The 23,807-nt window shown below is 36.5% G+C and overlaps 1 long non-coding RNA gene across 2 annotated transcripts in view; it reads left to right on the plus strand.

Moving 5' to 3' along the window:
• LOC107079542 (uncharacterized) overlaps positions 1–23,807 on the plus strand; it is a 175,949-nt gene that overhangs the window by 74,898 nt on the left and 77,244 nt on the right. The window contains exon 3 of one of the 2 annotated variants that reach the window (XR_011181768.1): positions 9,547–9,605. The exons of the other annotated variant lie outside the window; for it this stretch is intronic. This is a non-coding gene — a long non-coding RNA (uncharacterized lncRNA). Of the gene's footprint in view, positions 1–9,546; positions 9,606–23,807 lie in introns of those variants that run through there. 2 annotated transcript variants of the gene reach the window in all.

The raw sequence follows: 23,807 nt of genomic DNA on the forward strand, positions 1-23,807 counted from the left end.
TTTGTTTTCATGTGACGAACTTCAACACTCAGTGGTTAATGTTCATAGATGATGAATTTTATATTTACATGGAATGTGCAAAACAGAATCCATTTGATTAAAAATATTTGCAAGCTTGCTTACTGAACCACAAAGGAATTTATTTTCTTTATTAGAAGGAATCTGCTCAGTAGAAGAAACAACTCATAGCCCCTCATAGCCAAAAATGTTTTTGTATAACTAAATGCATGGGAACATCATTTACTTCCAAATGTGTCTTTTTAATAAATTGCAGTGTGAAATGGATTAGATTACTCCGGGGGTAATAAAACTATTCAAGGCACAACACCAGCGGGATGCTAGCAGAGTGTGGCGGCAGTATCTGTTTTGAACAGCCAGGGGCATCCAGGCAGGCTAATGAAGACAGACCTCAAGAGGAGAAGGAAGTGTCAATGATTCCCCATTGAAGGAAGTTTCCTTGAAGGGGTTTAATGATGTCTCTGCCTGAACAAAACTCTTTGATAAAGGACACATGATTTTGATTGAGGCAAGGAAATGGTTATGGTACTGTACCTCTGTAGGCACCACTCACAGTGACCTCTGGGAATCTGGTGCCTAAAAAGTATTGCAGATCAGGATGTAGCAGGAGCATCTATCAATGGCCTAGTTAAAATAATATCATTATAAGGGGCATTGAGCAATATCTGTATTGTAGTTTTCTAATATCCACTGGGACATTAAACAAATAAAAGCTGTTCTCACAATATTCTCAAGGGTACACTGCATAAGAAAAATTGGGGAAAGATTAGCCACTCTTACCATCATACTCAGTAGGGTGTTAGTAACTCATTGATCCTAGAGACATTTTATGCTTTAGGAAGTCCCTAGTCCACAGGTATCTGAAAATGTGACTTGTTAGTTACTTCTAAATGGAAATTGATTTAATATGCTCTCATTCAGGTATCTATGTACTGTAAAACCTGCTCCAGTATTAACACCTAATCCTCTTGATTTGTTCATTATACCACAGTGTTCTTGACTTCTTTTTTAATGGGACGTTACTTACTGTGTAATATAATTTAAAATAAGCATTTTCTATATCCTGGTTGTGGTTGCTCCGCTGTATTTTCTGGATTGCATTCCTTTTGATCTCTCAACTACAGATACAACTAAATACTAAGAAAATACAAATAGACAAGCATTTCAATTGCAGCTTAAAAGGCGATAGATAAAGTAAAAACATGGCAACATTATTCTAGAGCTTCAGAACTGCATCACAAAACCCTGGGTGTTGAAAATCCATGTGTATTCTTGACGTGGGTGTTTAGTGATGTGTCAGGTTTGTGGTGAACGTGAATTTAACCAGATCTTTACAGAAAACTGGACACTTGATTGCCAGTTTTGGAAAGGGTTCTGGAAAAGGATTAATTTGAAAAAGCTAAGAATAAAGGCATCCCTGATTTACAAGCAATTAACAACAAAAATGTTGAGTTTATGCCAACCATTCTATATAATTAGTCCATCGTTTCTGTATCGATATTAAAGCTGTGGGAGAATGTCTCAAGGGTACAAGTCTGTGTGGATTCCAATTTTACAGGAGCTTGTCAAACATGTTTTATTTTTTGGAGAAGATGATTGACAATACATCCAACCAAATTATCTCAAATCTAAAAAATCTAAAAATTATCTCAACCAAATCTCAAATCTGTTTGACATCACCTATAAAGAGTATAGAAATAGTCTCTTGGACACTTTTTAAAGAATAATGCAGACTTTTTGTAAATGGGTTTAAATAAATAAAAAATCAACAGAGTGCTAATTGTAAGCGAAACAAAAAATTGCATTCTAGCTAAGGTCTTGCAGCCAGAAAAGGTTCTGCATGTAAAATGGGAGAAAATAACTGAAGTGAATGGAGAACTAATTAAATTTCTTCACACGATGTGGTCTGGAGCTTGCACAAAGCATGAAAAAAAATCTACAAAACACAAGTTATTGAATTATCAGGATTTTATATGGGTTCTGTCCTCCTTCCCCTGGACAGTAAATTATGGATGTACTTCATTTAGCATGCTTTTATCTCTTTGTTTATCTTTTCTGGAGAAAGAGCACAAGAGGTTAATTAAAATAAAAACTCTGAACTCTCTCAGCGTTTTCAGAGGTGTAATCTTATAAATGATTTAGTCAGATACTGTATAATTATATATTTGTAACATTGATTTCAAATTGAGTGAAAAGGCTATCAGGACAGACAGACATCTTAATACTTCTATAATATTTAGCATGAAACAGCTGTTCAGCTAACTTTTTAAAATTTAAATGTGAGCCACTGGGAAGCATGATGGCACAGTTATTAACATTGTTGCCTGTCAGCGCTAGGCCCCTGCATTTAATTCTGGACCGTATGTGTGGAGTTTGTATGTTCTCCCTCGGTTTTGAATTGGTTAGGATTGGCATCTCATCCAGGGTGTAGCCTGGTTTGTGTCTGTTGCTTAGGATAGGTTCTGCATCCCTCATGACCATGTATTGGAAGAAGTGGTTAGAAAATGGATGGACGGATCTGAGGCACAAATACTTCCTATTGTGAGTTGTACATGCATTAGAAAATATTTCCATATAAGAAGAATTCTAGAACCTGCAGAAAGGTGTGAAATTTTACTGGTGTTCTTATTAGTTTTCTCATGAATGGTGAAGAAAAGTCTGCCTTTCTTGCTTACATATTTGAAATAAAAAGATTGTGAACTCCTTTACTATTTAAAGGTTTTTTAATTACTGTATTTCAGGTTTTATTGGAACCTGCATTTGATATATTTGTGTTGGTTTTTTTTCCCTTGTTGCAACTACCAAAATAGGAGTTCACTGTACTTCTGTATTTATAGATCTTCGCTTGACATGAAATAAAAATGATGCAACAGGGAATAAAAAGCCCTTCAGAGGTACCCACTTAACTGATACTGAAGGTTAGACATATTAATTGTCGTTTCTGGTGAGCTGTGAAAGGGTTTCGTGAACTGCCTTGGCATTCACAAGCTTCATCCACACACACTGCTGACGCAAATATCACAGCTGAAGGTACAACCCGAATCTCCCTGCGATGGAGATTCAGACTTGTCTTTGATTTCAAAAGGCCAGGGTCTTATCAGGCGAATCATCCTCCCATTCAAATATCTTTTGTAGTTCGAAGCAGGCGAAGGTCATCTTTCTCAAGGCATTGACCTTCTGTGAGCGTGTCATTGTCTTTTACTGAAAAGGCTTCAATGGCAATTGTCCCGTGCCTAAGGCGACAGAGCATAGAAGAAAAGTTCAAAGTTGTTTTTTTTTTAAGGCGATAAAGTTCAATTTGTCACACCCAGTAGTTTTTTGTTCCCAGGGAATGACCTTGGCATTATGACTTCAGGGCTGAAAATAGTATTACTTGGTAGTGTGCATTGCATAAAACTGCAAACAAACTTGAATCAATGGGTGTGACAAGCTTGTATACAAAAGGAGTGAAAATAAATAATAGAAGTACTAATTTAGATGGGCCGGGCGAATTACTCTTCTGGTTGCACCTCGTCTTCTGTAAACATGGATTCTAATGAAGAGCGAATATTCATAGGCTTGCACTGATTTTTTTCAGATGCTTTTACACCTGTCCAGTTACACCTACCCCTGCTTCATCACTCATCTGGGGCCATTTGATCATAACTATACTGATGCAAGTTAAACACCTTGCTAGATTCTGCAAAGGGATTTTCTCAGGGTATTTTGGAAACTGAGATTTATTTTAATTGTAACAGAGGCAACCTACAGACTCATGTCTGTCGTTTAGGAACTCGAAGAGCACAACGAGCATTGTAACACTAGAAGTTGGGAGAAACTCTGTCCAGGAGAAGTGGCCTGAGCAGGGGTGGGTGAGATGGAGGGCAGGGACCTCCATATTAAGAAGGAAGAATTGACAGGTGTACACTTCTAAAATAAATTAGCTGTATGTTTCTTTTGCTGCACTAGACAGATTTATTACAGCCAGGCTTTGTAGTGTGAATATGTCATGGTTTCAGTATTTATTTTTCAAAGCACATTCATTGACAGCTGCTTTGCCTTTACTCATCAAGCAATAGAAAATGTAGGCAGAAGGGTTCTGCGCCCAGTGTCCCTGTATCAGTGTGAGACTTGGTTTAAGGCCATGGCAGATTTGATATCCTCACAACTAAAAGCAGAGATAAGGGCTGATGAAAGGACACAGCTGACAAATACCAGTGCTAAACCAAGATAAAACTTTTGTTCTACGTGTGACAAAGACCTATGCTGCCAAGTGAGCAGTGATTATTTTTTCTGTTTTGTCCTTACTGAGTTTAATAAACCATGTTCTCTGATACAATTCAGTCAGAAGCAGAATAGGCACACCACTTGATGAAACTATCCACAAAGTTGAATTTACACAAACACAGAGATGCCAAAATATCCTTCTCTGTTGTTCGGGTCTGTCAAGAAAATGGCCTCCTGTACTCATACTGTATGACTTACGACTAGTTACAAAAGCAGTAGACACCTCAGCAGACTAGGTTTAATTTTCACCAGCACTTCAGTTTGATTAACACATCTCTACGTGCAATTGAGTTGATTGCTCTGAGTAAACAGATGAGGATCTCTTGTTGTGAGTTCTTAGAGAACAATGAAATTCTTCCTTAGAGGCAGCTACATCTTCAAAGCTATTTGTCACTGTGAATCGAGATAAAAAACAGGGCTGAAAGATGCCAGGTTTAGTTGCTGACAGGTTTGCAAAAGCTCCCCCCTGTGAAAAACAACTTTAGGTGACAATTGCAGACAAGAAAAGTGGCACTTTTGTATACAAACTTAATTATGTCATTTTAGAGCACGCGCTTTGAGGAATGTCATACAAGATCTGGGTTTGTTTCTGATAAATTACCTCAAAGCTACTAGCTGTGCCTTCTCTGTTGCCACACTTCAGTGTAATTCCATTAAATCTTTAGACAGCATTATATTTTTTCAGACTTTAGGAATCATTCTGCTGCACCTCACAAGATTACACAGTGTACTCTGTTTATTTCTGTTGACACAGGTACTAAATGTAAACTGCTTTGCGATGGAACATTCTTTTCTGCTCTCAAACATTTTTAAAACCTTAGAAAAAGAAATCCTTGTACTTGATCAACAGAGGTTTTTGTTGCAAAATATACAAATAAGCAATTCAAATGTGCTCAGGCAGCATTAATTGGTGGTTCACATTTCGGCTGGTCACATTTTTTGATAAATGAAGACTTAATTAATCTTCAGTTTTTAATAAGCTGACTGGCAAATCAAAATCAATAAACATGCTTATGCATACATTCACACACAAATCTCGTCATAACAGAGAAAGGCTTAAACGTTTAGTGGTAAAAAAAAGAAACAAATAAAAAACGTTTTTCTTAAAAAATCGTTTTTAAAGGTTGCTAAAGTAGAAAGAAAAAATAGATTAACAGGGTTTAAAAAAAAAAAAGAAAAGCAGTACTTAGTTGGATCAAGCCTGGACGACAATGAAAAATACTAGTAACGGTGCAAAGCTCATGCAGTGCCCATAAAGTCTGAAAATGCAATCTTGTTGACAATAACAGGAGATTGGAAGAGGAGTACATCTTTATTAGATATAGATGTATTGATTTTTAAGGTTGCCTTCAAACTCATAATACATAGAACATACACAGATTCAGCAATTTCATATGAATACCAAAGTGGAAGATGCAAGCAGAAACTGACATTTCATTTTATTTGCTTTAAATGTTAGATACTTCCTAGTTTAGATTATATCTCAGAAGGTAAATGCGGTTGCATTTGTTCAGCTTGTACACCAATGAGGTGTTGTAGTAGGCTTGCTTTGGTGTTCTAATATGCATAAAAGTTTTGCTTATTGTGATCTTTTTTTTTCCCCAATTCTGTACAGTTAGTGGGCGTGATCATTTGAAACTCTACCTGAGTAAACAGATTTTAGATGAAAATCTAAAATCATTTTTGTATTAAGTATTTCATTTCCCGTTGGAGTTGAACTATCAGTTATCTTGTCATTGAGGATTCCAGAGCCAGACTAAAGCTGTGCTGATTGCATATACAGTAGTATACAGATCATAATTGCTTTTCCGTGTGTTTAAAGGGACCCTTTTGGGAGGTTAAATTTTACACTCCCAGAGAGGAATTCCAGAAGTTTCAAGTTAATATCTTTACTTTTAGAAACGGTGTCATTTGATCCTCAATAAACTAGTCAGGATATCAGTTTAAAAAAAGTCAAAAACAGAACCTTCTAAAACATAGTGTTCCTGTCCAAAGAAAATATATTGAGGCTGTTGATCTGTGCATTACTCTGTATTCAACCAATGAAACCCTTTTTTTAGTAGAATTTTAATTTTTGAAATCTCCATTTTGTTATTACACACAATTTGGAATCTCAAGTTGATTCAAGCTTGGTTGCTGGCTCTGTTTCCATGCATTTTAACAGATTGGGGGAGAGAAGGTTTGTAGATATTCTCTTCCAACTGCACCGCCTTGCTAAGCCATCCATCTTTTATCATGCAACAAACTCCCCAGTGCCTGACTGGAGAGTTAGAGCCAACTGAAAGAGCAGCGCGTCTCTCTCAGATGCCACTGCAAACTTGCACAAGTTGCTGGAGTCACTGTTTCACTGAAATCCGCAATGCTACCCTGCTAAGGGGCTTAGGTAATCCCAGTCAGCACTGGTTAGTTGACCAAGACTTAAACCTGCACTCTGTATGAAGTTTTGACTGGTTGATCCCCTGACTCTAACTCCACCTAATAGCATGTACAGTAATTCAGAATTACTGAAGGACCTTTTCAGATGCAATTATGTAGATGTGAATGTAATAAATGCAATGTCTATCATTTTCCTCACAAGGGACGTAAATATAAATTATTTACTGCAATACAGTTTTATTTTTCTATACAGTATAACTCTTGGTCTAAGGTGTTTCTCACACCACAGTTAAGATTCATAAAGGGCCATAAATGACCTGATTAATTGAGAAATAGAGTTTAAGGCTTCATATAAAGTTAACATACGCACAGCATGGAAAAGTCAGGAATTATAAAATGAAATGGTAAATGTGCTATGTCTTTTCAACATTTTAATGGGGTCAGAGAAGGTATAGTAATCTCAGACATTAATGTACAGTACTAATGGAGGTTAAATTGACATTAGGTTACCTATTGGTGCAGACTTGGAATAACACAACATAAAAGCTTCCAATAATTTGCTGTTTTAATGATACCAAATGAAAATATTTAATTTAGTCTTTTTTTCTTCCAGGGTTTCTATTTGATACTTTAATTGAATTTGGTGTATGGTTGTGTGTAATGATAGTAATTGCAAACCTTTTTGTGATTCACTTTTAAATGCTTGGGAAGAGAAAAAGGAGGTTGTAATTTCAGTATTTTATACTTCATTACCCAAGAATAACAATACCCAAGAACTAGGCCTATGGAAAGTTTGAGTTTTTTAGTCACAATACTGTACGTTTTGCTTAACCTGCTTGGCTGAGGGCTAACCTCTTGGTCACGAGAAGAGAAGGCTGGAACCTCAATCTGGAGTGAGGAGTGACCAAGGGGCAGCTACAAAGGTAGAAATAGGATGCAGGAGAGATGCAGAAGACATACTGTATGCTAGGGAGAGAAGGGTATAACATAGGCTGATTGAACTTGGCTGTTGTTAATCATCCCACACTTTGGTTATAAACTTAATTCCAAAATCCCCTGCTTTCTCCTGAGTGAGAAAATGACTGCTATGACAGGTTCTGTAAAAAGTTAAAAGGCCAACTGTACTAAATCCTTGTTCATTTTAAGCGTAATAAAATAAATAGATTTCCCTGTTGGCCAGCCAAGAGCTTCAGTCTCTCGGTGCTTAAAATCATGTTCTAATAATGTGTTCGTGAGTACTTTTAATTATTTTTACTGTAAATCACTACTATGTGGAAAAGGTCTTTACTTTCTGACCCTGGAAATTTCTACCTGGGTAGAAAATGTATCAGAGTTACAAGACTTAATAGATAATGGGTTTTAGGTGGCTTTTATTTTTTATTCTTTTTTATATGAGTTTTTAAAATGAAAAAGCCTTAACTTTTTGTCTTTTAGAAGGACATTGTTTCATATGAAAGCTAAGCAACTTGTATATATATATCCATTTAGCTATTAGTTCCTCATTGTGTAATCTACCATGATAGGCATTTAGGCAAATCAAATGTCTGCATGACAGCCTTAATCATGAGTTTTCTAATAAGTACATTTACCTGAAACCCATTTAAACTAATGCATCTACATTACCCAGATTCTCCCTTAAAGTTTTTTTATCTCTTTATTACAAAAAATCCCAAGATTGTGTGTCCTAGATTGAGAATGACTAGAGTAAAAGGGAATATAGTCTTCCATTAAGAAGTTAATTCATTTCATTTTGTTTTTGGAAAGATGAGGTAATGCAAGAATAGAGGATACTCCTGGAGAGTATTTAAGTACATCAAAATACCCCCCTCAATAATCTTGGCTTTTATCTACTAACAAGCATTCTTTCATGGTTAACAGAATTTTAAAAGAAGTGAAATTGTGATTTAGATAATGTGGGATAACGTGTAATTATATTCAACAGTCTATTCTGAAACCTTTTTTTAGTAACATTTTATACTGTCCATATTTTAGCATAGTTGCAAATGAAGAAGTTGCAAATTTCCTATGAATTTCATTTGAAAAGTGTTTAAAGTCACAATGTACTTACTGGTATGAATTAATATGGCCCAAGTCCACATGAAATAAATATAGTACTTTCTTTTTTCAAAAATCTAAATTTTTAGTATTTGTTTAAATAGAAATACAGTAGTCATTGCTGTGCTTTGTGTATTATACCAGCACACAAGGAATGAAGACTGTACGTATTTTTTCCAGAGCATGCACTGTTAAGGCCATCACTTTCAAGTGCAAGTGAGTTGCACAGTCTCCACATGAAAGGTTTTATCTGTTGATGTTACTGTGAGCTAACAGCTGCCCTCAAGTCAAAGGGAGTCATCTCTTATTTAGAGCTGAGGACACCCTGGTTAACTCAAATTCAACTGCTTTCATTGGCCTTTGGTTAATTGTGTTCTGGTGCCTGGGAAGTCCCACATTTAAGTTACATCTCTAAGCTAGAGTCAAGCCAACAATAAATGTAAGATTTACCTCTGGTTTCCTTTGGGAACCAAAGCCAGCTATTTTGACTCGTATGTGGACAAGAGGAGTAACTGAGTCAAAATGATTGCTGACAACCCAATAACTGAGCCAAGATGTGGGCGGTGAAATCAAGGTTCACCTCCGGTATATACAGTATAGTAAACCCCATAAATAAAGGCAGAGACAGTAAGGAAGATATACTGTACTGTAGGGTGCTACATACTTAAGTTTGACATGACAGTTAAACAATCCATGTTGTATCTCTGAATTGTGGTTTGGCCTGTAGGAAGAACAGGACAACCTACCCCATAGCAGGCAAAGTGAAGTGAACTGGCCCAGGTTATAGACAGATTTTTAAATAAATATGATTTGTGTTGTTGTTTATTTCAGTTTCAACTCGGAGGAACATAACAGACTAAACCAATTGAAGACTCTGAAACAATACTTCTGTGGGTGAGGTTTTGTCCCGTCATGAGACTGCCATCTGTCACTGTCAATGAATCAGCCAGAATAAGCTGAGTTCCAAAAAGTAAAATGCACAAATAAAACTGAGGCTGTATTTTATTACCACCTAAAATGACTGGTGTCTTGGATGGTATCTGCAGTGTTTATATTAACAGATTTCAAATTGAATACAATGGGGCTATGCGCTCTTCACAAACATTAATAATTACCATTTCTGAATTCCAAAGTATCCCCTTGAATTCCATTCTGGTAATTAGTCTGGAGTTAGTATCTTTAATTTATTCTGATCTTTGTTTGCATTAATATATTAATATTATGTTGATCACATAAAAAAATGCAGTTATACTGACTGTCCTTGTACCAAATTAATCAAATAACATGAGGAACGAGGAAAGTTTTCAATTCTGTAAGTATGAGGACTTTGTAATGTACATGTGATAGGTTTAGTTTGTTAAACAAAAATATAGGATCATTAACGGAAGTTTAGTTACAGACACTGAATTTGAAATTGAAAAAAGTCCAGATAAAGAATGCAGACACTGTCATCACATCTGTGCTGTCTGTGAATGTAAGCTCCTAATATTCAGAGTTAGAACTGGAGTGAGGATTAAGGAAAGCAAATCTTTCTTTTGTGTACAGCCAGTGAATTATAATTACTATTCCATCTTCCTCCTTCTTTGCCTGCCCACCTGTCTCCCTCTTATTCCTGCTTATGCCTGAAACAATGAAACATTGTACAGTTTACTTTTTCTGTCACTTTCATGGGATTAACCTCATTGTTGTCCCCTTGTAGCCTACACACTAAAGCTGCTTCTTATTCTCCTTCTTCAAGAGTAAATTGTAAGGGCATTGTTTAACAGATATTCAGGAGGTCAAATTGAAATCTCAAACATCTGTTTTCCTGCATACAAAAGCTCACTGGCAGCCTACATATCTGCATGCATCTTTTCTATCCTTCTTTCCTTTACCCCAGCTGCACCCTTGGAACAGCTCCCTGTTTCATTCCTTATATAACATATAATAATTATATATGTATATATAATATTAATATTTAAATGAATACCTCTTCTCTAATAGTTTATGTTCTGATTCCTGTAACTTCAGTTATTTAAAGTTATTGTTTGGTAGTCCATGTGATTTTATTTTAAAGTGCAGTATTCCTACAGGTACTGTATAGAAACATGTATATTTGAATGTGTAAACTAAAAGGACACAAATATATCCAAATCACCCATATATTATTGTATATTGCGTACTGTATATAATAATGGCTTTCTTGACCAGCATGGTTGCAGCCCATTGAAGTCACAAAATCAGTATGAGGAATTGACATAAGTAGGTTAAGTAAACTGCTTTTACAGCAATTGTTGATAAATGGCTCTCAAGTGCTCAATGGTGCTCATGTCCAGTAATCAGCTAGATAAGTCAGGGATGTAATGCCGTTCATTTCTGAGAGGGAGGTGGGATACAATTTGCAAATGCTTCAAGTATCTACCTGATGCATCTCCAAAAGGCAAATACCATGTCCATGTCTGTGGCAAAATGGTTATATACATGACACCTTTTCGTATGGTGTCCCCTGCTCATACTCGTGCTGCAACATTAGAGAAAGAGGGCTCACATTCATTATCTGCATATACAGTATACTATATGAGTGTGAGCACGCCCACAAATGACACTGAGCAATTCAGCTTTATTTCAAATTGTAATGTCTAATTAAATACTACACTCACAGGAAGTTCTTTTTATTTATTCTCAAAACTTACTGAAAAAGCAGAATTACAACTGAATGTGTTTTTAAATCATTGGAATTCATTTCATTAGTGTGTTGCTCATGCAGGAAAACCAGCTTGAATAGATATTTGGTTTATTTTGAAGAACACAAAGTTCTGAAGTCGTTTAACTGAATGGAAAAAGTGGACAAGCACATTTTCTTATAAAAAGTGTTCTTCAATCATTAATACACATTATATTTTAATATACTGTAAAATTTAGCCTTTATTTACTGGGATTCAGTTCCAAAAAGCTGTAAGGCAATTAAAAGTCGTGACCTGATTGTGCATGTTAACTTATTATGAATCACGGTTCAATTAAAACTGGTTTCCAAATCTCATAATGTGCTTTGATTTCCAAGTTATATTTTAATAAAATAAATTTCCCCAAGACTCCTACAAGGAAAATAAGAAAATTACTATGAGGTAATTTTAACTTAATAAAGTAATATAATTTAACGGATTTTTTAAACAGATGTTTGGGAGAAGGTCAGACTTTAATCATGTCTATATCTCCTCTCCTCTATATAAATAACTCGGCTCCTAAGCTCTCCTTTGCCCATCTTTTCTCACACTCAGCCCTCCCTCCTATCTTCACCCCTACAGCAGCTCCCTGGCTCATTCTCTGGGGTGGGGGGACAAGGTGATAATACTTCAGCCAAGCATACAATACGGAAACTAAGTAAAATTGTGTCAAGACTGGAACAAGGTACGGTATAATGAGCTCTAGAAAAGAAATGACAGACCATGTTAGAGAATATGTGCAAAACACAATGCACTTTCCCAAATTCAATAAGAGGTTGGGATTTCTGCTGGAAAAATATAATGTTTTTTTAAAACTCCTGAAATACAATTCTCAGTTGTGTGGTACAACCATGTCGGAGAGATGGTGTTGATGAGAAAGCAGGCCATTCCCATATATTTTGTCCAAGAATTCAATTCTGTTGGGAAGAAGTGTGATGCAGTCTCCCTTAATAAAACCTCATACTGTCTGAACAGGGATTATCACCTATTTAGGATGGTGACCCCTGCCAATCATGGCTTACTCCAATCACCGTCCATTCAGCACAGTGAAACACACCTGTTCAAGATCTTCTCAAACAACTTGGCTTCAAAGCTGAGGAATAGAATGAATGGTAATAGGTGGGCATTTGCCTATATGAATAGGAATCATCTTAAAACGTTCAAGCCCTATCCGCATGTGACTCTTTATATTTGGCTTTCATGCAAATCAGGTTGGGAGGATCCATTCTATTGGACATGGAGGGGATTCCTAATATTGTGGTTATGAATTAACCACATGACTATAAATACAAGTACGTTACACTTAGAACATAAATACCTGAAGGCTGTCTGACTGATGAAAGCTAGTCCACACAGTGGCAAATAAAAAATAACAAAATACAGTGTACCAGGAAAAAGGACTGAGATATGTTTGAGCTGTTGATATCCTCTTTGCTCAAGTCAATTTGGTAGTATTAATGCTACAACAAAAAAAGCACGTTGCTGGATGACATAAAGAGGGATGGAATTTGTGATGATGTGGTACTTTGCTCTCCAGGAAACTGTGAAAACATTAATCACATCAAAGAAAAGCTATGTAATTCTCTGTGGTTTATGTTTTATTTACTTTTTTAACTCCCTGTACAGTGTTGTGTTTTATGGTTTGTAAGTTTATTTTTATGATACAGCACAGACAGTGTTTCAGTATTTATTTGCTTACCAGCAGAAAATATTTTTATACCTTTGTTTTTCTCTTTCCCATAAAGATGAAGATGCTGGGTGCAGTTGTGAAGGCTATATGAAACAATACAGAATTATTTAGGTCTCAACTATAAATAAAGCAGAGGTTTCTTTTATAATTCAAGCACATTTATTAGTCTTGGCCAGGTGCAATACTTCACATAAGGCACAAAAATTAAATGGCTAAAGCATAATCTGAAAAAACAAAATCAGAGAGCTGGAATGGAACTGGAATTAATTAGACCAAGAAAAGCAAAGGAAGTGTTATTAGGAACATTAGCAGTAGAGCAGGAGTTTTCTGAATATATTTAGATCAAGATGGAAAAATAACTACACATTTTTCTGTGCCTGTGCACTTACAGAGTCATATTAAAACTCTATTTTACAACAGAAAATCCATACCAAACATAGAAAATAGTGCTGGCATAAAATTCATCTATGTTTTGTATTAGTTGCAGTGCCACTTTCCAGGAAGATTTAATTAGCCATTTCTCTGTATGCACTTATGTACTGTATATGTATACAGTCTATACTGCCCTACTAAGAAATGCATTTTAGGCAGTGTTTGCACGTAACTTGTCATATTTGAATTGCACACAGATCAGGTTGATAGGATCTATTCCAAACTTTTGGAGAATACCTCTGGACTTTTTTCCATATTTTTAGTGTTTTCCTTTCCTAACCACAAAGTACAAGAAAAACGTGCTTTAAAATTCATGTTTCAAGGGTCATAGTAAATCTACAGTGTGTGAATAGCCCTGTATTATAATTTTTGAAGACTCTGCTTGAAACATGCTTCACTTTTCTGAATAGAACATTTTCTTCTAGTGATACCAAACACAAGTTAAACCAATATGAGAACAACACGCTTTAGGGAAGTTGTGGACTCCCCCTCTATTGTTCCCTGACAGACCTCCCATCTTAACACAATGTTCTTTACAGCCAGTGAGCAGGTACCATATGATTATATCTGTCAGAGGATACTCTAATCTGATAACACATAGACTAATTGTGTTTCTGAATGCAAATGGCATCACGATAGCAAGTAAAGTATTCATATGCAAATCAACAAATTAAATAAATATCCCTGAAGGCAACACCATTTGTTTATGTTTTTATGTTTTATATACATGGGTGAAAAATCTAGGTAAATGCAGCTTAAAAGATTTTTTTTTCCTTTTTTTATATGATGTTCATTTAGCAATTACCCAACACTGGCGCTTATTTCTTGATTTCTAAACACCTTTGATCACTGGAGTGTTTAGAAAGAGAGGTTTTATTAACTGGGACACCAGGGAAATCATATTCTACCAAATACAGAAATGTTCTCTATTGACTTCAAACACAGGTAATGAAAAAAAATAAGGTTAAAGATTTGTGGGCAGAGAAGACTTTTTGTACTTTTTTTATAGTTACTATTAGAAATAAGTTTAGTTTTTATTGGGAGAACTGGTGACTTTAATGGAATCAAATCCTTACTTTCCTTGAAAAATGTTTCCTTAAAGTTTCAACAAATTCTATGAGCTCTGTTGTAACTCACTTTCTGCCTTCCTTGGTGTGTAGATTGTGGCGGGAGAGACAACTGCTTTGGTTTACCCTTTATCTGTATTTCTACTGTTGAGCCTGACGTGACATGGTTTAATTCCTGACCTGGCCTGAGTATAGTACAGTATGTGACATTTCAGGAGTAATTGAAAGGCAGGGCTAACGTTATCAGAAATAGTCATTACAAACTTCCAAATTGCTCATGCTAAAAGAGCTGAAAGAAGACGATCTTTAAATATACAGACCATATTTAACATATGTATGTTCACAAGCTTTAAACTTAAATGCCACTTTCATTTGAAGACTGTAAACATACAGTAAACAGGTAATAGCCTTTTTTAAAGATGCACCAAGCATACTGTAAATTATGTACATTTTATTACATAAAGACTGAACATAGATGTACTGCAGTACCAAACTCCACAACTACTCCATGTTAGAAATATTGATGTTTTGTATCCAGTCAAGGTATCTCTTTAAACTGTCCTCCTAGAACTTTCCACATACAGTATACAGTGTATACAGTATACTGTAGAGTTAGCTCATAATTTAAGATACAGCACACACAAAGGACCTTTGAATATTTCCTCCTTTAAGAATGGTTTTGCACAATATGGAGGTGTAACAGTTTGTGCTTCCTCCTCACAGCTGTTGTGTCCTGGTTTTTATTATATTCTGAGTGTATTTTGTCCCCTTTGTTTGTGGGTGAATGTATATCTCTCTCTATGTATCCTCCAATGGACTAGCGGACTGGTGTTCCAATCAAAGTGGATCCAGCCATGAGGCCATTTTATTCCAGTTTAGGTTCCAACTCACCGCAGCTCACTATTGGATTCATATTGTAGGTTATTGAAAATGGATGGGTGACAGAACTAGTTAAATAGCCTAAAAACAGGGAGAGCTAGAGGAAGGCTTGTTAATCGCAAGATTACTGCCTGTCTTTTCTTTTGTTTTTAGTCTATTTGTTATTGTCAGAAACATTCACAAGCTGTTATCGTTATAGCAGAATTGTCATTGTAGGATTTCTTACCACTCATTTGTGAGTGTGACTACACTCATCTTGTGCTGCTGTGTGAACTGATTCTCCATGCTTTTACCGTATAATAGGTGAGTCCCTTGGAGCATGTGTTGGATATATTAAGATAGGCCTGACCTTGTGAATTATGATTGATTCTGTGTGACATGTGAGCTGCAGTCTTGTAATTCACCGAACATGTACATCCAACCTACTGTAACTCAAACCCATTGTGTTTTCCTAGGAGATAGTGCTGAGATTCTGAATCCAGACAGAGACATTAGGCGGTAAATGGAAGTGAAAGGAAGATGGTAACCTTGATGCAGTTGTCTTCATAAGGTTTCTTAACTCACATTCAAAAAATGAATAATACATTTGTAATTAGATGTTATTTTATTAGAAGAAAATAAAATAACAATTTAATACATAAAGGAAAATGTACAGTATCTTAAGAATGGGAGGAAAATGGAAAAAGGGGGAAATTAAGACAAGAAAAAGCAACCACCTATGTGCTGTTCCAGTTTTTGGTATAACAAAGTAGAAAATGTCTCGACTGCATTTCCTCTTGAATTTTCTTGAATTGCAAGATTTTAAAATATAAGCCTGCACCTTGACGATTTCCTGCTTGCTTTTACCACCCTCCCCCTTAATGTTGTACTCTCCTATTACTGTAGATCACCTCTTTTAAAAGTCCAATTTCAAGGCATGACAGTCTGTGAACTGAGATCCCCTCCATACCTGCTCTTATACAGTAGTTTGCATGTTTTATTCACTGAATTGAAAAGACCTGCCTGAGTCACATGGACCGTCCACGTGCATATTGCAAAACCCTCTGTATAAATGTTACTGTGTATGTATTATACTGTACAGTATGTTGTCTTTTCTTCAAAATGGAATTCTAATACCCCTCAATTGCTGCCTTTGCTGTTCACTGACCTCATTATGAATCCAAAGCTCTCTTTTCAACTCATGAAGCACAAAGCAGCAGATGTTGTGGAGCCCATTGCTCCAGGAGGATGTGGCTCAGTCCAACCAGTCTCCATCTGGTCTACTCTGGCAGCTGCATTAGTACAAGTTGCAAGGGAAGGTCAGTCCCCCTCACACCAGCCTAAGTGCAGCCTGTGGGAGTGCCAAAGCAGATACAGTAAGTCCCTCATACCCAAAGTCCATAAAGCGCTGATATTTTAAAATGAGAATATCTAAGCTTAATGTTATTTTTCCTGTTTTTCTCCACTCTACTGCAGTTTTGTATATTTCTCTGTAGTTTATGTACAGTAAACTATGAAAGACAAATCAGTAAGGATGTAAAGAATTGCAAGATCGGCATCTATCTTTTAATGCCTTTCTGCTAAGATTTAACAGCTAATTTCCTTGCTTGTCAGAAAGGAAAGGAGGAGAGGCAAAGTTTTTCAAACATCCAGCATTTAAAAGGTCATATAAAATATTACAAAGTACCCCCCAATTAAAACTCTGTACAGGTGGCTATGTAAAGCTACATGCGTTTTTACCTTTTGTATTACTCTTATGTTCAGTATATGCTGATGCTTGATTCCAGAGGTTAAAACGCACTCCTTCTGAGAATCAAATATGAAAGGCCAGTTCCTTAAGAATAACAAATTGTACCCTACTGGCTATATCTCAGATGCTATGGAAAACATAGCAACATCATATAGATGGTTTTCACAAATTTTTCACAAGCTTTTGAAATTGCAAAGATCTGAACAATTGAATGATTTATAGTACTTTTGTGCCTAAAAAGACATTGTTTTCAGCATCTTCACTCTAGAAAACTGCACATCAATGTATTTTTATTTTTACAACATTTAAGTTCAACTTTAAGCGTAATTTCAAGCACAGGTTAATTTGATACAGATTCCAAAGGTTGATCAGCTTTATTTATATAACAATATGGTTTATTTCACCCTCTTCAAGAAACATAAATTCAGCAGTCTGAAATAAGACTTTAGATTTTTAAGGCAAAACATTTTTTTCCAATGCAATAGTAGACAAACTGAAAGATAAGTACATAAGCAATACCAATTAAAAGACACAACACCCACTTTGAAGTGAGAAAGGAGAAACATGGTCATGTAGCCAGGTGAAGAGGGAGGGAGGATTCATTTGTAAAATGCAAATTAATCTTTCAGCCTGACAAACCTAAAGCAAAAATTCTCAAAGGCACTACTGGTACTTTTTAATATAATTTCATCATAATGCCCAAGAAAACCCTGCACTAACTGAATGCATTCAAAAGCTCCCACACTCACAGGATCTCTGCAGGTCTCCTGCCATCTCCTGCCTCTCAAAACGGTGGGATTGTCTGAAAAAAACTTAAGTGCAAATGTGAGAAACCATGATTTTATACCTATACCTAATAAAAGATTAAAAGGCACTTATATGAATTTTGTCGCTGAACATGCTGAGCTGAAAATGTAGATTATTCATCATTTTGTCCAATTTGGAATTCTTGACTTTTTTGTCTATTTGCATCTTCACACTGCACACTACTCAAATGTTCTCCCTCATTTTAAGGGCTTTATTAAGTTTGATAGATTCCAAAGACTGAATTCAAGCTGATAAAAGTATTCTTCATTGAAATGCAATGTCTTTATCTTTCTTCAGATAGAGCAACTATCTTCTCATAGTTGAATGCAGCTGTTGAGAACAGTGCTAGGCCGATTACTCTAAATATTAAATCACCCCAGAGCCTCAAAAGTGTACAATGTACAAAGAAATGGATAGCTTGTCCAGCAAGAGCCCATTCTGCAGATTTTCAGAGCTGGGTTTATGTGGAATCTGCACTTTTTTCCCTCTGAATAATTGGCCAATTTGCCAATTCCCCACAAGCTTCAGGGATGATAAATATGTTGTTCTTCAGGAGAACACATTAAAACCACTGAGAAAATTGCCCAATTTCTTAGTAGGTCTAGGTGTTTTGTTGTTTCTTTTCAGGAGAAAATGCTACACTTGTACACCACTATTGAAAGCTGTCCTACACCTGGGATTGCATCTACTGCTGCATGTACAATATACAAACATTTATAATGCTGCTGCCAGACAGTGTACAGTATGTTTGCTCTTCTGATTTTCTTTTTGTCAAAATGGGAACTGAGGCATTCAGCCATGTTTTTAAAAAACAATAGGGCTGTTTGGTCTAACCAATCATTAATTATTTTAAGCAACTTACTTATGACTGGCTTAATTAGTCAGGGTAATGTAAACTATAGAAGAAAATGGATGAAACCTGGAGGACTTGTTTTTTCCCTGGGGAAAGAATGGATACTAATGACCTAGAAAACTTTGTATCACTGTCAATGTTGTAAAACTGTTGAATATAGCTAACACACAGCTGATGTTTAGCAACTAACCTTGCATATGCTTCGTCATTTCAAAAACCCCTTGAAAATTGGATGGGATAAGAATGTCAAACTTTTCTGTCTGAATATAAAATGTTAAATCTGGCATAAACCCAGTACAGTGCCCCACTCAGTCAACACGATCATTACTGTCACATAGTGCAGTGGCATGCATTATGTTATAGTGCTGCTTTTCATCAGCATAAACTGGGAAGCTTGTCATGATTAAGGGGGAAAATGGATGGAGCAAAATACAGGTACTTATCAAAATACAGGTACAGGTCTTGGAGGAAAATCTGCTTCAGTCTTATAAAAACCTAAAACTGGTATGAAAAGTCACTTTCCAGCAGGGCAGCAACTTTTCACCATGGCTAGACTGTAGTGACTTAACAAGATCGCCGTTGAGTCCCTGAGTGACTCAAAGTTTTGACTTGAAAATCTGTAGCATGATCTAAAACGGACAGTCCATCAATGATCCTCCACTAATTTTAAAAGACTTAAGTTCTCGGAGACTGGACAGACGTTTTACTATCCTGTTGTACACAGTTGGTAGAATCTTATCCAAAAACACTTGTAGGAGTAATTGTTGCCCAAGGTGCTCCCATCAAATTTCACCAAGTACTGATTCAGGGAGGAAAATACTTTCCTAGGTTTTAATTTTTTTATGTCTTTCGTTACATTTAAAATAACTAAACTATAAAAGTGTTCCTTTTGCATAATCGTATTTGGATGAAAAATATTGTCTATAAAAATCTGCATCCTTTGTTTGGAATTCAACATCATGGGAAGGTAGCATACGTTCCTGAAGTATACCACCATTCTTTTCTGCCCCAAGAACAGCAGAACAGCAAAGTCATCTTTGATTATGGACTTTGATTTTGGATTCCCAATATGGACTATAGGCAGTGCTAGCAGCAGTAATTTCTAACATTTCTTCCAATATTGTGATTGGGTCTTGAAACTACCCTGCATTCATGGCGGTATTCAGAAACCAGTTTATACCGGCACTGTTATAAATGCCCAGAAAACCGTTTTGGTTAACATCATTGCTCTGTGTGTCTAAAACAAACTATATTATAACTATAAGGAAGGCATAGCGAAGGTGTATAATAGAATACTGTAACTACAGTAGTGTAAATCATTCTTATAATAATGATCAAAATTTCTATTTTAATTAACTTTTAGGGTAGTGTCCTTGTATATACTGCTGAATTAAAGAACAACTGCTATAACAAAGGAAAATCTAGTGTTTGAATTCTAATCCTGTGCACCCCATGGTACTGGTACTGTGTATGGATGTTCCCTGTGCCAAGACTGCAGCAACTTGGGAATATTAAATTATTGAATATACATTGATGCCTTGACAGATGTACTGTAAAAAAGCAGCACTTTTGAAAAAGCAAAGAAAAATTCTCTTGAAGTCACTTTCTGTACTTTAATGGGTCTCTCTCAGGCAAAACCTATGCTGACACAAATAAAATTGCTGTATTTTCTTGTTGCCTCATAACCTCTCATGCTTATTTGCTTTTGCAGTGTCTGCTTCAATTGCTGTATGAAGTATGCCATGTTAAATAACCACACTACTTTTACACAGCATGTGTGAAGAGCTCATAGAATTTCACAGGGTGAAAGTGTAATGGGAAACATCCAGAAGAGTTTTTAAATGGATGACATACTGTAATGTAGTACCTGAAGCTTTCGATAGCAACCAATTTCGTAATTATTAATTGGACCTGACTGTTTTACAAATAAGAAACCAAAACTGTCTAAAGAGTTTTCATGTCATGAGTTAGCAGTCACCAATAACTGTTTCTCCATTATCATTAACAACATTTCTTTATGTATTGACACCACCTAGCTATGTCCCACACAAGACTAGGAGTACACTGCAAATGAAGGGTAAGAACTCGTGGGCTCGTGTTTGTGATGTTGCACAGATTATGGAGTTAGTTATCACTTTGAAAAAATTCTAACAAAAACATTAAATGGCTACATGTGTTCATGTTGCATTCATGTTCGTCTATGCTGGTGATGAGAGCTGATGCATGTAACCTCATAGGAATGCAGTCAATACAGTATGTAAAACAAGTTCAAGTTCAAGTTTGTCATTACACTCATATACATGGTATATGGTATAACGAAATGCTATTTAGCTAGCTCTCAGACATAAGTATTACAAAGAGAAAAAAACAGCAACAATACAATTGTGTAGCAAAAGAAAGACAGAGACAACAGGCAGTGTGCAAAAAACAACAGGCAGTGTGCAAAAAACAACAACAGGCAATGTGCAAAACAACAAAAAGGTAACAGGTTATGTGCAAAAATATGCAAATAATCAACAGAAAAATAAAGGGATAGAAATTATGGGGAGTGAGCTTTTGACATGTATGGTAGAGGTAGATTTTCAATGTGTGTTTGGGTTTTTGGTAATAAAGAAAGGAAGAAGGCACTGTGAGGTTCAGATCATAGGTGAGAGTGAGAGAGGCTGGGAATTTAACAGTTTGAATAGTGCAGGGGTAAAAACTGTGTCTGAATCTGGTAGTACGGGCCCAATTGCTCCGGTACCGTTTTCCAGATGGTAGCAGATCATAAAGTCTGTAGCTGGGGTGTGTGGGGTCTTTGATGATGCTTAGAGCTTTCCTCAAGCACCGTCTGTCATAAATGTCCTGGATAGATAGGAGGGTAACCCCAGTGATGGACTGGGCAGTTTTCACCACCCGCTGTAGGGCTTTGCGGTCAGCAGCACTGCAGTTACCATACCACACTGTGATGCAGCCTGTCAGTGTGCTTTCTGTAGTGCATCTGTAAAAGGTAGTGTGGATCTGGGGACATATCTTGGCTTTCTTCTACAGTCTTAGGAAGTACAGGCGCTGTTGCACTTTCTTGATCAGATACAGTAGGTGGTGTTGAGAGACCATGTGAGGTCCTCGGTGACATGGACACCAAGGAATTTAAAGTTACTGACCCTTTCTACTTCAGTCCTGTTGATGTGGATAAGGGCATGTCCGGTTTGCAGTTTCCTCAAATCAACGATCAGCTCCTTGGTTTTGCTGACGTTGAGGGTGAGGTTGTTGTCATCACACCATGTTGTAAGGAGATTGACCTCCTCCCTGTAGGCCATCTCATCATTGTCTGTGATCAGACCTACAATTGTGGTGTCATCGGCAAACTCGATAATGGAGTTGGTGTTGTGTTGATAAAACAGCTGATAGGTCAGCTACATTTTTCAGTAGCATAATGTTGCACCCGACTACTCTTATGTCATCTCAGACATGCTCATTTGAGATAAGATGCCAAGATACAGCAAGCCAGTATTAAACCCAGATTTATTACACTATTTAATTTTCCTTACAGTAAGGGTGCCTTCTGTGGAGAGATACAGTATTAATTAGGTCCTGCCCCTTCCAGAATAGTTTAGCGATGAGGTATCTTGCTGAGAGGCTTAATGACCAGCATGATTAATTGAGGAGCAATGAAAGTGAATATCTTGCTGTCATTGTTTGGTCAACAGTTAGCTAATGGGAGGTTTTTCTATTAAAAAAAACAAACAAGAAGATTCTTAGTTAAATTCTGAAATGTGTCTAGCTTTACACTTTATAATAGTTTGCAGAATAATAATTAGTGTTCATTGTGATACTGTACAGTGAATACCATAGTTAACAAAAATATGACATCCCTAAGACCACCTTATATCTTTTCTTCTGTACATGTGTTCTATTATCACCAAAAAAAAAAACATTCTGTCGTTATCCCCGGAGTAGGTGTCAATATTGATAACAACCTACAGTCATGTAACCCACTGATGTTCTGTTTTGCCATTTCATTTACATAGCAGGTGAACCTGATAACTGGAACTAAAAGCACAAGTCTTCCGTGATGCTCAGTTGTTATGTCAGCCAAAGTTTTTGTAATGCAGAAGGGCTCTCAAAGGAATTTTCCCTGAAAGTGATGATCCTATTTCCTGTACAGTGCTTCTCCTCTGCTTGTGGATTAATTGGGTCTGATGCCCTGTTGACTTTACTGTGTTAGATTCCTGACAACATCATTCCCTGGCTACATTGCGTCTGTTTCACTTAATTGTGGCGTTATAGCAGAGTAATTAAAACTGACAAACATGCGCCTTTTATATATGCATTCATCACCTGTGCATGTGTTACCATGCAGTGTATTCACACTTGCATAACTAGTCATTTAGTACTAAAGAGTGCAAACAGAGGGTGTGAGCTGTTTCATTTTCTGCAGGCATGACACAACCTTCTTTGACTTCATACACAGGTGAACCACATAGTGTTGCAAAAGTAATTATTAATGTGAAACTGTATACTGAATTTCTTAAGTGTTTCAGTACATGTATTTCTCATTCTCACATTTAGATACCTTGCATAAGGGTTTAGTGTTAAAGAGCATTTTGACATCCCAGTGACTGCTCTCACTTGAAGCTCCAGTCTGAAATACACCAGTACAACTCTGGATATCTTTTTCCACTGCCACATACAAATGAGACCACACATTCTGGGACGTTCTGTGCTTCGGGAGCGGTTCATTATGGAGTTTTTTAAAAGAGGAAGACTTGTTCAGCTCTTTACAAACCTCCAGTGAGTTAACGCTTTCTGGGGTGCCATCATACTCCAGGTTTTATTTAAAGTAATATCTCCTATCTTATGTTCATGAGTTGAAGCCTGGTGTGAAGTTGAATCAAGGATTAATTTGCAACTAGATCCTCTGTATATTATAGCACAGCTATTAAGCTGCCTA

This window comes from Lepisosteus oculatus, chromosome 16 (assembly GCF_040954835.1).
Source record: "Lepisosteus oculatus isolate fLepOcu1 chromosome 16, fLepOcu1.hap2, whole genome shotgun sequence".
In the NCBI taxonomy this organism is placed as follows: domain Eukaryota; kingdom Metazoa; phylum Chordata; class Actinopteri; order Semionotiformes; family Lepisosteidae; genus Lepisosteus; species Lepisosteus oculatus.